Source organism: Tamandua tetradactyla, chromosome 18, assembly GCF_023851605.1.
Source record: "Tamandua tetradactyla isolate mTamTet1 chromosome 18, mTamTet1.pri, whole genome shotgun sequence".
In the NCBI taxonomy this organism is placed as follows: Eukaryota; Metazoa; Chordata; class Mammalia; order Pilosa; family Myrmecophagidae; genus Tamandua; species Tamandua tetradactyla.
Genome location: NC_135344.1, coordinates 18,777,905 through 18,793,984, shown reverse-complemented (window position 1 = coordinate 18,793,984; position 16,080 = coordinate 18,777,905).

Here is a 16,080-nt window from a genome sequence, read left to right as displayed (position 1 = left end):
CTCTTTACTTTTGTTTGCATTTGAGATTTTCTATAATAAAAATTTTTTAATTGTATTTCCATATTAGTGTTTAACTCTCCAAGTTCTTTCCCCCATTTTCCATTGGGGTGCTCACCTTTTCATTTTTTTCTTATTTGTTTATTAGACCTTTTTCTATATTAAGTAAGTCCTGTGGTTACAGGATTGCAAATATTTTCCTAATTTATCCTTTGGGTTATTAATTTATTTTGGGATAAAAAATTTTAGGTTTCATCAAAGTCACATTTTTCTTTTGTTTAGAAAGAACATTCCACCACTAGATTATTTAAATCAGCAATAACATACTTGTATCTTCTTGTACTATTTTCAAGATTTCAGTTTTGCATTAAATTTCTTTGACTTCTTTGGAACTTATTTTGGTATAATAATCCAGGTTATCATTTAAATTTTATTTATTCCAATTGCGTAGTCAGTTGCCCCAATATTACTTGATGTACATCTTTTCTCCATTCATTTGAAAAGCCACCTTTATTACATACCAATTTTCCATGAGGATTTGTTTGCCTGAAATTTTTGTTATGTTTTGACTATTCCTTTTCACCATCTATTCTTATGCCAGCACAAACTGTTTTTACGTAGCTTTAGAATAAATTTGGGTTTCTGTAGGACTCTCTGATACGTTCTAGGCAGAATGGAGTGCTAGTTCATAGCTTAGGCTCTGGCATTAGAAAGCTTGGTTCGAGTCTTGGCTCAAGTCTTAGGGAATTAATCTCTCTAAGCCTCCATTTCTGCATCTATAAAGTGGTGACAGTCACACCACCTATCTTGGGGGCTGTTGGGAGAATTAAATGAGATTCAAATTTAAAATGTAATAGAAGTGTGCTTGGAACATGGTTAACACTCAAGAAATGTTGGCTATCAATAACTGTCATGGAAGCTAAGGTTTTCTTACATGTATTTTTTTTTTTAAGTTCCACCTCAAAAGCCTATTATTCTCTAAGTGATTGATAGATTGATTTAGAGCAAATGGGCATCTTTACAAAATGGAATTTCCCTCAGGTTTCAAGAACATGTTATGTCTTTATTAACGAAAGACTTCTTGTATGCTTCTTAGTAGTGTCAAGAAGACTTTATTATTCCCATGATGATGATTCCTGGCTCATCCCCAAGAGTCAGGGTCCATAATGCCAGGGAGATTTACCCCACGGGAGTCATGTCCCACGTATTGGGGAGGGCAGTGAGTTCACCTGCCAAGTTGGCTTAGAGAGAGAGAAGCCGCATGTGAGCAACAAAAAAAGTTCTCTGGGGGTGATTTTTATGCATAATTATCAGCTGGCTTAGCTTCTCCTTTACAGGAATTGATTTGGCTGTCCCCACTGCTTCCAAGAATATCAGGAATTCCTAAGATAGGCAAGTTTAATATTTCCTCCTTTCTCCCCAGTCCCCTAAGGGGGATTTTGCAAATACTTTTTATTCTCTGCCTAAATTACCCTGGGATATATCGGCACATCACACTAACCTGTACAAAACAACAAGATCTCATGTGCTATTCAAGATTGCATGTAATTATGGTATTTAAGTAAACTAACCGTATAAGTTAAATTGATAATTTGCTACCCAAAATATAATTTTGCACCAAATAAACATCTCTCCATCTGGTCTCACACAGAGGTTGAAGTTTGAAAATATGAGCCAGTATTCTCATTTACCTTAGTCCTATCCAGATCAGCTTCATTCATATCTGTAGACAAAGTCTGATCACTTTTTTCATTTTTTTTTTCTTTTTACCCATTGCTCAGTGGGATCATGTTGACTTTCATAGCTTCAGTGCTCTAACTCTGAGTCACAAGTGTCACACAAATACCTGAACTTTCAGGGAACAACCAAGTCATATTCAAATAGCTCAGAAATTCAGATTTTAGAAATACTGGTTACAACTCCTAAATATATGTGACTTCTGTAAGAGCTTACAATCTAGGAACCTTTACAATAGGCCCCAACCTGATAACCCATGCTTTTTCCTTCAATTCTCTGAGTTTGCAAATTACAGTTAATCCATATGAGCAAGCCATGATAATATTTGTCATTTTGTTTCTGACATTTTATTCAACATACTGTCCTTAAGCTTTATTCACCTCATCGCATGCCTCACAAGCCCTAGGTGTTTAAGAGTTAGCAGGAGTGATCTTGGTTGGGGTTTAGCAAAGCATAGTAACTAGCACAATTTAACTGAAGCTTGTGTGAGAATAGCCTCCAGAATAGCCTCTTGACTCTATTTTATCTCTCTTGGCCACTGATGCGGTATTTTATTACACTTATTTCCCCCCATTTGGTCAGGAAGGCATTGCTGTTCCCACAATGCCATGGCCAAGTTCATCAAATCCCACATTCTCAAGGAGACTTTCACCCTTGAATGTCATGAACCACGTATGGGGGAGGTAATGATTTTCCTTGCAGAGTTGGGTTTAGAGAATGAGAGGCCACATCTGAGCAAGAAAAGAGTTTCCTGAAAGCAAGTCTTAGACATCATTATAGGTAATCTTAGCTTCTTCCCTACAGAAATAAGTTTCATAAGGGCAAACCTCAATATCAAGGGCTTGGCCAATTTTCTTAGGAGTCCCCGAAGGTTGAGAGGACACCTGGGATTTCCCAGATGGGCAAGTTTAATTGTTCCTTTTTTTCCCCTTCAGCCACTAAAGGGACTCTACCAATACTTTTCAATTATCAGCTCACCATAGTTTGAGATGTATTCATGTATTACATTAAGCTATGTACAATTACATTCCTGTTCTGGATTCCAAAAATTTGGTTTATTTGAAAGAGCTATCTAGTGAGCCTTGAGGACATGATGCTGAGTGAAATTAGCCAGACACAAATGGATAGATACTGTATGATTCCAATTTTATGACAAGCATAAAGGTATAATCAGAGGCTTGCAATATAGAACATAGGGGACTTAGAGATACATAGAAGCTAGAGATGGGTGAACCATTAGCTAATGAAGTTGAACTCCAGTGTAAGCAGAAAATAGGAGTGAAGGTGGCTCTCTAGTGGGTCTATAAGTAATATTACCATACTGAAGATGAACAAGTTTGAAAGGGGTTGTATAGACCTACGTGTCCCACTGATTAATACTAGAAGTGTGAATTAGTTCTCGCAAAAATTACTTTAAAGATATGATTTTTGTATAAAGAGTGTTTAAGTCCAGGGGGAAAACTGCTATTGTATGCTATGACTTATGTTCAAAAGGAAACCCTTTTCAGCACTACCACCACAACAGCAGAGGTAAATAATGGGGTGAGGGACAAGAGTTAAGAGGAGGTTTAGATTTCCCATTTGGCAAAGGTGTGTTTATTGGTTTTCTGTCTCTTGGAAACAATGAAATTATCTAAAATTGACAATGCTGATGGACTGTGGACTTTGGGCCCTCTACATGATGCCTGATGAATGTAGGTGGCTGAAGGATGCACTGACAGAGAAGTAGATTGGTGAACAATGTGTGTACTTATGAATGAAGGTCGTGCTGCTACAAAAAGGAACAATGTCACGAGGCATGCAACGGTGTGAATGGACATGTGGGACATTTGGTGAGACAAAATAAGCCAGAAACAAAAAAAAAACAACAATGGTATAGTCACCTTTAGAAAACGCTAATAAAAAAACAAGGGCTTAGGTTGTAACCTTTTAGAGCAGACACATTAAGTCCGGAGCGGTGATTATTATTTCTGGATTTTGAGAGGCTGTTATATATATATATATAACCTGATATTTAGAAATAAGAATGAAGCCAAACAGATTGGGTATAGTAATTCAGAACATAGGGGTAAGGAAGACAGTGTCTATATTTTAGAACTACATATACTCTTTGAGACCCATGGAAGAAAGGTTTATTTGATCTGGAACTGAAATTTTCTGTAGTGCATAATCTAATTCAACCTGTCTGTATAGCTCATTTGAATAACTGAAACATAGAAAGCACAGAATAAGAAAGAGGTCCTTTAATCCTGTATAGATTATTGTACTGCCTGGACACATCCTAGAGTATATTAAGCAGATAATCAAAAAGTATTGGAAAAGTCCCCTGAGGGATGGGAGAAAGATTATGAAACTATTAAACCTTGCCATCAAGGAATCCCTTGTGCTGTGTCAAACTTTAGGGACACCCAAATCAATAGGTGTCCTCAATCAATAAGCCCTCGATTATGAGGCTTACTCTTGTGAAGCTTATGTAGGAGGCGGAGAAGCTTAGCCTACCTATAGGCATGCCTAAGAGTTACTTCTGGAGGACCTCTTTTGTTGCTCAGATGTGGCCTCACTCTCTCTAAGTCCCCTCTGCAAGTGAAATCATTGCCTTCCCCCCTATGTGGGACATGACATTCAGGGGTAAAAGTCTCCCTGGAGATGTGGGAGATGACTCCCCAGGAATGAATCCAGACCTGGTACTGTGGGATCAACAATTCCATCCTGACCAAAAGGGGGAAAAGAAGTGCAACAAATAAAGTATCAGTGGCTGAGAGAGTTCAAATAGAGTCAAGACGCTACTCTGGAGGTCACACTTATGCAAGCTTCAGTTAGACCTTGCTACTTATCAAAACCTGCCAACCCCCAACCAGGACCATTCCAGCCAGTCCTAAAGAACACCTAGGGCAATATATAAGATTCCACAAGGGTTCCATGCACTAGAATAACTTTCCAGAAACCTACAACTTCCAGATGGGTCTCTGGCCCAGATAAGTCCTGAAACCTAGAGGGCCCGGCCTCTCCAGGACATCAGATAATTCCATCTCCTACCCCATATTAGTGACAGACCCTTCCAATATGAAAAATGTAGAATTGCCATAGCCCAAACACTCCTAAAGAGAGGGATGGAAAGATCAAAGGTGATGCTGGAGTTATACAGAGAAGATAGGATTTAACAAATAAATATGAATGCTGAATCATTAAACTGGTATCTCTTTTAGTCTCCAGTATTTTAGAGCAGCTAGAAATAAAATCCTAGAATTGTGGAAATGTAACCCATGTCAAAGTCTGAAGTATGTTCTACAACAATTGTGCTGTGCTTCGAAATTTATAGCTTTTTTGTATATATGTTATTTTTCACAAAAAAAGGAAGGGAAAAAAGTCGATTGTGATGATAAAAAAATATTTAAGCCCTCTAGCCTCCTATGTTCTGGAGCAGCTAGAAGGAAAATATGAGAGGATCGTATGGTAGCCCATGACAAACTCTGGGATGTGTCCTGTAACTATTTGTTGAAGAGTGCTTTGAAAACTATTGCTTTTTTATTTCTTTGCCTTGTATATATGTTATACTACACAATAAGTTTTTAAAAAAAGGGCTATTCAGGTAGGTTGGTTTAGAGTGTGTTTCACAGAAAATTTATGTTCTAGATGTAAACCTCTCTCTCTTTGGTCTCATACAGTAGGTGAAGGTCTAGAGTATACACACTATCATCTTTTACACTGTATTCTGATTTACCTTAGTCCCAGCCAGATTGGCTTCATTTTTATCTCTAAGTGAGGCCTGACCTCTTTTTTGGTTACTTAAACTGTTATTGTATACAGCTGTGCTATCTTTCAAGGCTGCAGCGCTCCATTTCTTGTTCTAGGTGTCACAGAGTTACTCAGAGTTCCAGGAAAATACCTGCTGATACACATATAGGTCAGTGTCTCAGAGAAAGAATTTTCTGAAAGAAACCTTAGCATATTAGTCTTTTTGTTTCTGGCTTATTTGCACAACACATTGTCCACTAGGTTTATTCAGTTCATTGCATGCCTCCCAATGTCCTCCTGTTGTGTAGCTGCACCATATTCCATCATATAAATGTATCACAGTTCGCTGTTCTGCTTCTTGGTCTTTGCATCCATCTGATACCTCCAAATGAAACAGACCAGGTCTTATAGTACCCTCACTTGGCTGTGCAATCAGCAGCACTCTCAATTTTAGACAATTTTCACTTGTCCATAGTGACAAAGAATTGACAAACAGATCCTCAGCAGATATAAAATCAAAACTACCCCTTATCATTTGTCCCACCCAACTCACCCCCAATTAGTTGCTCCTGGTTGTGCTGTGGTTCTGTTGATATTTTCCTGTTAACTATTGGCCATAGCATGCATTTTTAGTTTCCCCCCATATCCCTCTACTATTGACTTTTTGTCCACTATTGAACCTTTGAAATTCTTTATGTGAGAACTTAATTTATAGTTGCAGATTTAATCAGTGGGATACACAACACAATATATCCCCTTCCAATCACAGCCACCTTCAATATGGCTATGATACTTACAACCCCACTAATTAGTTACCATCATTTCTACCCATTCCCTTGCATTTAAGTTAAATCTCTTTGGGTGACCTTTTCTCCATCTCTAGCTTCTATGTACCTCTAGGTCTGCTTTGCTCTACATTGTACCCTCTGAGGTTATCTCTACCAGAGTCATAATAGTGAAACCAAACAGTATCTTTCCTTTTGTATCTGGCTTAGTTCACTCAGGGTTATGTCCTCAAGGTTCATCCGTGTTGTCAAATGCTTTGGAAACTCATTTCATCTTACTGCTGCATAATATACCACATTTTGGTTATTCACTCATCTGTTGATGGGCACTTGGATTGTTTCCATCTTTCAGCAATTGTGAATAGTGCTGCTATAAACATTGGTGTTCAAAAGTCTATGTCACTGCTTTTGGCTCTTCTGGGTATACACTGAGTATTGGTATTGCCGGGTCATAGGGCAACTCAATATTTAGTTTTCTGAGGAATCACCAAACTGTTTTCCATAGTGGGTGCACCATTATACATTCCCATCAACAGTGAATGAGGGTTCCGATTTCTCCATATCCTCTTCAACATTTGTAGTTTTCTGTTTGTTTAACAGCAGCCATTCTTATAGCAATGAAGTGATATCTCTTTGTCGTTTTGATTTACATTTCCATTATAGCTAAAAAAATTGAGCATCTATCTCTTCTTGTGCTTTTGAGCCATTTGTATCTGCATTTTGGAAAAAATTCTATTCATATCCTCTGCCCTTTTCATAATTGGGTTGTTTGTTCTTTTGTTGTTGAACTGTATAATTTCCTTATGTATATAGGATATCAACCCTTTATCTGATATGTGATTTCCAAACATTTTCTCCAATTGAGCTGGCAGCCTCTTCCATTTTTTGACAAAGTTCTTTGAGGCACAGAAGCTCTTGATCTTAAGGAGTTCCCATTTATCTATTTTTTCTTTTGCTGCTTGTGCTTTAGAGTAATGTTTAAGAAGCTACCTCCTATTACTAAGTCTTGAAGATGTGTCCCTACATTTTCTTCTAGAAGTTTTATGGTGCTGGCTTTTACAATTAGGTCTTTAATCCATTTTGAATTAATTTTTCATAAGATATAAGGTAGTGGTCCTCTCATTCTTTTGGCTACTGATACCGAACTTACCGTTGTTCATTTATTGTAAAGGCTATTCTGTTCCAGTTGAGTGGATTTGGGGCCTTATCAAAAATCAATTGACCATAAATTTGGTGGTCTGTCTCTACACTCTTGGTTCAATTCCACTGGTCAAAACTGCTATCTTTGTGCCAGTACTATGCTGTTTTGACCACTGTGGCTTTATAGTAAGCTTTTAAGTCAGAAAGTGACAGGCCTCCCACTTTGCTCTTCTTTTTAAGGATATCTTTAACTATTCAGGGTCTCTTTCCCTTCCAAACAAATTTGATAACTAGCTTTTCCAATCTTCAAAGTAGGTTACTGGGATTTGGATTGCTATTGCATTGTCTCTGTAGGTCAAATTGGGTAGAATTGACATCTTAACGACATTCAACCTTCCTATGGAATGTCTTTCCATCTATTTAGGTAATTTTTTTTCTTTTAGCAATATTTTGTAGTTTTCTGTGTACAAGTCCTTGATATCCCTGGTTAAGCTTATTCCTAGATACCTCATTCTATTTTGAATGGAATTTTTTTCCTTAATTGTCTCCTCAGATAGGTCATTACTTATATATAGAAACATTACTGATTTTTGTACATTAATCTCATATCCTGCCACTTTGCTAAATTTATTAGCTCAAGTAGCTTTGTAATAGACTCCTCAGTGTTTTCTAAGATAGGATCATGTTATCTGCAAAAAATGAAAGTTTTACTTCTTCCTTCCCTATTTGGATGCCTTTTATTTCTTTCTCCTATCTAATCACTCCAGCTGGACTTCTAGTACAATGTTGAGTAATAGTGGTGAAGCTGGGCATCCTTGTCTCGTTCCTAGTCTTAGGGAGAATGCTTTCAATCTCTCACCATTAAGTATGATGCTATCTATGGGTTTTTCATATATGCCCTTTATGATTTTGAGAAAGTTTCCTTCAATTCCTACCTTTTGAAGTGTTTTTATCAGGAAAGGGTGCTGAATTTTTTGTAATGCTTTTTCAGCATTAATCAATATGATCATATTATTTTTCCCTTTCAATTTGCTAATGTGCTGTATTACGTTGATTGATTTTCTTGTGTAGAACCACCCTTGCATTCCTGTTATAAACTCCACCTGGTGGTGTGGTGTGAGTGTAGTTCAGTGGTAGAATTCTCACCTGCCATGCAGAAGATCTGAGTTCGATTCCCACTTCCCAAACAAAGAGACAACAACAACAAAAATTCAACAAATGTTGCTGCAATAATGGGATACTCACATGGAAAAAGAATGAAATGTGACCCTGCCATACAGCATACAAAAAAAAAATCCTACTTAGTCATGATGTATAATTCTTTTAAAATGTCATTGGATTCAATTTGCTAGTATTTTGTTGAGAAGTTTTGCATCTATGTTCCTTGAATCTACTATCTTATCTAATTTGTCAGATCAATATATTCTTTCCCCACCTCTCTCTCTTTTTATCCTTTAAATTACCCTTACTGGTACTCTTCAATTCTGTGCCCTCCTCCAGACTTCCCTCTCCTGTATTTTTTTTTTTTTTTTTTTTTTTGGCTGTCAGGACTGCCTTTAGTATTTCTTGTAGGGCAGGTTCCTTGTTGACTAGTTCTCTCACTCTTTGTTTGTCTTTGAAGATTTTAATCTCTCCCTCAATTTTGAAGGACAATTTGGCTGGAGGCCTTTCATGGTCAGGATCTCAAATATATCATACCACTGCCTTCTTGCCTCGATGGTGCTTATTGAGTAGTCTGAACTCAGTCTTATGTGTTTTCCTTTGTATATGGTAGATTGCTTTTTGCTGCTTTCAGGACTTTCTGCTTCTCTTCAGCATTTGACACTTTGACTATTATCTGTCTTGACGTAGGACTATTTGGATTCATTCTATTTGGGGTTCATTGGATTGCCTTGATTTGCATAATTATGTTTTTTATAAGGGTTGGGATGTTTTCCCTGATTATTTCTTCAACTGACCTTCCTAGCTCTTTGCTCTTCTCTCCTCCATCTTGGACACCAGTGATTCTTATATTTGTGCACCTTTTTTTGTCCATCATTTTCCTAAGATCCAATTCCATTTTTCCCATCTTTCTTGCAATTTGTTGTTATGTGCACTCTAGTTCAATTGTTCTGTCTCTTAGCTCATTTATTCTTCTTTCTGCTTCTTCAAATCTGCTATCGAGTGTCTCTAGTATTTTTTTTTAATTTGGTTTACTGTATTTTTCATCTCTGTGAGATATGCCATTTCTATTTAATCTTTTGAACCTTTTTATGCTCTTCTAGTGTCTTCTTCATAGCCTTTATTTCTTTCTACATATCCTTGAGTAGTTTTCTGTATTCTATGCCCTCTCCAATGTTTTGATTTGGTCATTTGACTGGGCCATTTCTGCTTGGATCTTCATGTGCTGTGTGATTTTCTGTTGTGTTCAGGGCATTTAGTTATCTTAATGAGGTTATTTTATAAGTTTGTTCCCTTCACTAGTCTAAAGTTTTGTATTTACTTGCTTTTTGTTTGTTTGTTTGCATCAAAGGTTTCCTTTCACACTTGGTTTGTCAGTAATTTCCTGCCAAACCAGGGTCCAGATCTCTTGTAGGGAGTACAGTTCTACTAGTTGGTCTATTAAAAGCTAAGCAGGGATGCATGGGTATTTCAGTGGCAGAACACCCACCTGCCACACAGGAGACCCAGGCTTGATTCCCGGCCCATCCACCCCAAATAATAATAATGAAATAAAAATTCAACATATTTAAAAAACACATCTCAGAAGTAGTAGGCACAAAGTCAGGAGGAGACATCCCAAGAAATATTGGGAATGAACTCAGACTGTTGCTCACAGAAGGGAGAGAAAAATTTTAAAATAAATAATTAATAAATAATGTAAATATATAAAAATTTAGAAAGAAAAAAACAAAAAATATATTAAAAAAAATAAAAAGGCTGATAGGAAGTTTACCAGGCTGCACTTACTGCTTCTTCCAAGCAGGTGGTGTTCCTGAGGCACCTTCTCCCCTCAGGCCTGCCCCTCCCCAGCTGCAGCTGCCAGCTGGGGAGATGGTGTGTGGTGGCAGGACGGCCAGTCCCGGTGTGTGGGACCAGAGAGCCAATCCAGCACTTCGGGGAGCAACTGGTCTGTAGCCCCTGGCACTCAGTGTGTCGGCCGTTCTCCGCACCTGACAGGATGGCTATTCATGAGGACTGGCTGTGCACTGCTCGGGGCTCGACTTGTCGCAGTGGATGGCTTGGCACATTTCGGGGCTCCCCACGGGAGCTGCTGGATGCAGAGCTGCTCAGAGAGCTTTTCTCAGCCAGCAGCTGGGGCAGGCTGGAGCGGAGGGACAGTCAGTTCCCTCAGATCTGCACTTTCCCATGCGCCACCACCCAGCCCCAGCGGTGGTCACAGCTGACTAGACCCACCCTGCTCTCACTGTCCCAATTTCTCCACCTCCCTCCTCCCTTTGAAATATTGGAGACCCTTTTCAAATACTCACCCCTCTGGGACTGCAGTCCCAGTCATTTTTAACCTGTCCCCTATTTTGTCCTACGGAACAGGGGTGAATCCAGTCTGCCCTACTCTGTCATTTCCCCGGAAGTTGATAAGTACTTCAGATCCTTTTTTAAGGGCTTTGATGATTAGGTCAGACCCACCCAGGATAATCTTTTTTTATTTATTCAGAGTAAACTAATTTGGGACCTTAATTACAGCTGCAAAATCCCTTTACTGTTGCCATTTTCTATTGATCTGAAGAAAGGCATGGATTATGCTTGCATTCAAGGGAAGGGAAATATACAAGTGTATCACTTATTGGGGACTGTGCTGATTTGAAACTGTTATTATGCCCAAAAATGCCATATTCTTTAATCCACTCTTGTGCGTGGGGATTTGTTGTAGGTAGGACCTTTTGATTAGGTTGTTTCCATGGAGATGTGACCCACCCAATTCAAGGTGGGTCTTAATTCTTTACTGGAGTCTTTATGAGAGGACACAGAGAAATACCCAGAGACATTTTGGAGAGAGCCATTGAAACCAGAACCCAGGAGAGAAGGGCCAGGAGACATCACAATTCCAGCCCAGCTCAACTCCAAGACCAAAGGACACACCAGAAGATCTAGAAGGGAATTCTGCCAGGCCAGCAGGGCAGTCCAGTTCCCAGGGTCACAGTCTGAGGCAGGCTGGTGGCACCCAACGATGGCAGCTCAGCGCATGCTCAGCTTCACCATATAACAATGACCATGTTGTTTCAATATGATCCCAACACAGTGGTCAGGTTCTTATCAACAGACATTAGTAAATCTAACAAAAATACTGTTGCTATCTATTTTTAGATATGTCCTTAAAATAAAAAAAAGTAGCTTTTACTAAGCCCATAACTTTTTTGTTCTATTTTTTCCCTCTAAAACTCTCATTTTCTGGATTATTCTTTATTATACTCTTGAATCAGTTTTTAAAAACTGAATTAAAAACTGAATTCTTTAGAGGGAGCAAAATGACATTCCAGAACAATACTTTTTGCTTGTATTCTCTAGATAGCAAGACAGTCTGAGCACAGAGTAAAGGGAGATTTACAAGGTAATGAATACTTGGTTTCTACCTAATCTCATTTCTATCATTTGAACTAATATAGGTCAATTTTAAAACATATTTATAATGAACAGTTGGCATTTCCTTATCACAAACATACTAGATCTAAATATAAGGACCCTGTCCATCATTCTGTATTCCCTAATTCCTATATATACCAACAAACTTTAGTTTTCAGGAAGGAAAAGCCAATAAATTGTAGGATGAGCTGTTTTAAATGACCCATTTAGGAGTCATGTAGTTGAATTAAGACAATAACTATAAGCCTACCTGCATCTTCCTTATTTTCCTAGTCAGTAAAAGTGAGAAAATAATTTTTTCCCATCTCTATTAAAAAATATTATTACCCCATAGGCTTCTGATTCCTAACCAGCACAGCTGTATGGCCAGGACCACATCCAATCGACCTTATTTTCCCCACTTTCTAATGTTTGTGGCACAGGCAAGAGGAAGTTATTTTCATTACCTTGTTGCAGTTGTAGCATCTCTGGTCCCTCAACCTATATTTACAAGGCTTGCATAGTTTCAGCAATCCCTAATTAATGGGAGTGGGAGCAGCTGCTCAGGGGGCTGCAAACCGAGGCTGGTGAGCACCAGATACACCATTTCTATCTGTGTCTGCCTTGGTCAACAAGCGTCTTCAATGCTTACCACAAACCCAGCCTAGTTCACCAATGCATTCTCTCTGCAGGATCAGCATTGTCTCTGTGACTATGTAACAATGAGGAACCTGCTGAGTTTTAAAATCCATTAGAAAATCAACTTCTGTTCTCAAACCCCAAACATGAGGCATCAGGGATGGACCTCACAGCATTTAGAATCAATTTGTGGAATTCAGATGGGTGTCGATTAACTCCAGATGGGTTGGCTCCCACCAGGTGTTTCCCGAAAGTGGGTAGCCCCAGGTAGGTCTGTCCAGTTGTCAGTTGTTGAAAATATTGTGCTGTAGCAGCTAAGCTTTCTATGTTATTAATGTGCTGAAATGTGCACTGCCAGAGTGAGGTTCAGTGGCAGGGTTCTATATCCACCCCTATATGAGGATGGTTGTATGAGTTAGTACTTTAACTTGCAGTAAGGTATTATAGGCAGCGCACAGTTGTTTTTCTAAGGAACTGTATCACAGTTTGGCTTCTTTCTAGAGCTGAGCTTAAAAGCTGATGGAAACTTGCTTTGCCTGTTGCCTTTGCCTTTGCCACAAGCCCAACCCAAAGCCAGTATCAGTTCTGGCCACATTGGGTTCCACCTCCCATGGAGCCTGAGACAGGCTTTTTCAAAAGCAGCTTGCTGGGAGGTATCGCATTCCCACCATTCCAAGAGATAGCATTTCCTATTCAAAACATACACAGGTTTTAACATTTGGGCTAAGTGAGGGAAGAAAGATTTCCAATACTCCAGCAATCCCAAGAATTTGACAGGGCAGCCAAAGCCTTGCAATTTATTCAATTGCCCATCCCAGATTCCGAGGTCGAGACAATGAACCTGCACCTTCTTTTACTGTGGCAGATGATTAGGCCATATAAATAGCCTCTTGGGAGCACATGAAAATCCTTTATTCTTCTTCCCAGGTGAAGATGAAAACAGGCTGACTGGCCCTATTTAAGGGAATACTAAAGAATTGAGTGCTAATTCCTTGTAGTAGAGTCAACCTTTGGAACTGCCTTTATAAACCTCTGCCCCTTGGGCAGCTTTCTCCACAGTTCAACTAATACTGTATTTGGCTGCCCATTAATATCCTCAATTTTAGCTTCAGCAGCAATTAGATCTTTCCACATATGACACCCGGTTCCGAGCATCATGTCTTCTTGGGATGCAACCCCTAGCTCTGACTCCAGCTCCCCTTTGCCTTAGGCAATCTGTCTTTTCCAGATGTGCAATCATTTGGGCAGCCTGTGAGATGGGCTGTCCTATAAGTGGGTTGAAAATCAGCACCAAAGTCCCATACCACTGATTGGGAGCAGTATGTAGAATTATCTCATGAATTCCTGTGGGGTAAGATACTCTGTTTGGTTCAACAGCACCTGGGGTGTTAATCACAACCTTTATTCCTACCCCCTTAATACATCATGTAGTTTGTCAGTGATATTCCAACAGGTGGTTTGATGGGGCAAATCCTCCTCATTGTGTCACACCTCCTTACACTGGAATATGAACTAATTAAATAGCAAATTTGTTTTTCCTAAAAGAGCTAATGCATATATGCATTGGTGCAGAGAAGGATGGGTGTGTAGAAAAGACAGTTTACTCATCTCATACTCTGAGAGCAGTATACCATCTGCACCAGTATCCCACAATCACATTAGCCACTTCAGGAAAAGTTCTTTAGGTTTTTGCCTATTCTGAGTCCCGATCTCTTATAATTCAGAGGTGGCAAAATCTCACATTGTAACTGACATTTTTTGCTCACTGGGTGTGGCTGGGGCTGGGGCAGCATCAGGGGAGTCATCCCCACCTGCCCGGGGGCCAGTTGAGCTGGGACATGCTCTCACTTAATCTTACATTAGAACAGAGGGTGAACACTTCTACACTCTTCATCCTCCTTCTCCCAATCATACTGGGAATTCTCATCTGAAAAACAATCCACTGGGTCCCATACTTTGGAATCCCAATCAGGGGAAGTTAGAATACATCTTACTTGAACCTTAGGTAACTTCTACCCCCTTACCCTACTGCAACGGCATGCTAACGTGTGCCAAATTTTCATCTACTGGACATAGCCTCTCATTTAAAGCATCTTTCACTCTGTTTGGGCTACCTGCATATCCGTATCTAACTTAAATTCCTCCTCCAGGCAGTGAACTGACACTTTAGCCTTCAGAGGCTCTTTCCTAGCTTATCACACAGCCTCCAAAAGCAGCCAGGCTACAGCGGTGGCGGCTTGGTGGCTTTCCTTATTCTATGAAATCCCAACTGTCCTGTCGCCTGTTGCAGGAGGGATATTAGTCCAGCCAGGAAGTTATAAGCATCTCCAGTGGTCTCCATCCATCTAAGAGAGTAGATACTCCCCCCTTGGATGTTGCAGGCCATTCTGGGATTCCCCTTGGGGAATTTCCTTTCCTGATACTGATGCCTTTTATGGCCAGTGGCTCTTTGGACTCCTGGCTGGCTCACCAAATGTTTCAACCCAGTTCAAGCCTGAGACCAAAGAACACACCAGGCAGAAAAGTTCCCCATGAGTTTACTTTGGGACTAACATCAGGAGATGGCTCTTTCCTGATGGCAGCTGGTTGGGAAATGGAAGTCAGTAATCTTCTAAAAAGAGGAAGGGGAGTGCTTTTTATAGGAGAATTTTGAGATTTGAGCACAAAGACGTCTCAGCTGAGTCTCCTGAAAGTTGATGACCAACAGTGATTGGGCTCAGTGACATTCACTGTCTCTGTTCTGGTCACCCAGGCTGCTGCATGCTCAAGGCTCCACCCTTTTCCTAAGTGGGGTCCTGACCCCTGGACTGCCACAGGCACCATGTACCTTCCTATGTGACAGAGAAACCCTGAATGTCAGCAGCCTTTCCTCAGAGTGGGTACCTTCCTCTTGATGCCTTAATTTGGAAATTTTCATGGCCTTAGAACTGTAATTTGTAAACCAATAAATCCCCCTTAGAAAGGTCAACCCATTTCATATATTGTATTCCAGAAGCTTTAGCAAACTGAAACAGAAACACCTTAAGGAACTTAAGCCCTTAAGTTCTTTAAACACCTTAAGGAACTTAAGGTTTGACTATCACAGTAATATTTTGGAACACATCTCTATAAAGGAGAGAGGAGAAATTAATATTCTACTCTTAATATAAGAGGGCTTATGTAATTTTGAAAATTCTAAATACCATACCCACAAGCAAGAATAAAATTATTGCTGGTAACTTGTGCTTCTTTGAAGCTATTATGTACCCCAGAAAAGCCATGTCCTTCAATCCTCATGCAATATTGCTGAGTGGGAGCTTTTTAATTGTTTCCATGGAGATATGACTCACCTAATTGTGGATGGTAACTTTTGATTAGATGGTTTCCACTGAGATGTGTCTCCACTAATTCAAGGTGGGATTGCTTACTGGAGCCTTTTATGAGGGAACCATTTTGGAAAAAGCTTGAGAGTCACCAGAACTGACAGAGCTCACAGAGCCGGAGACCT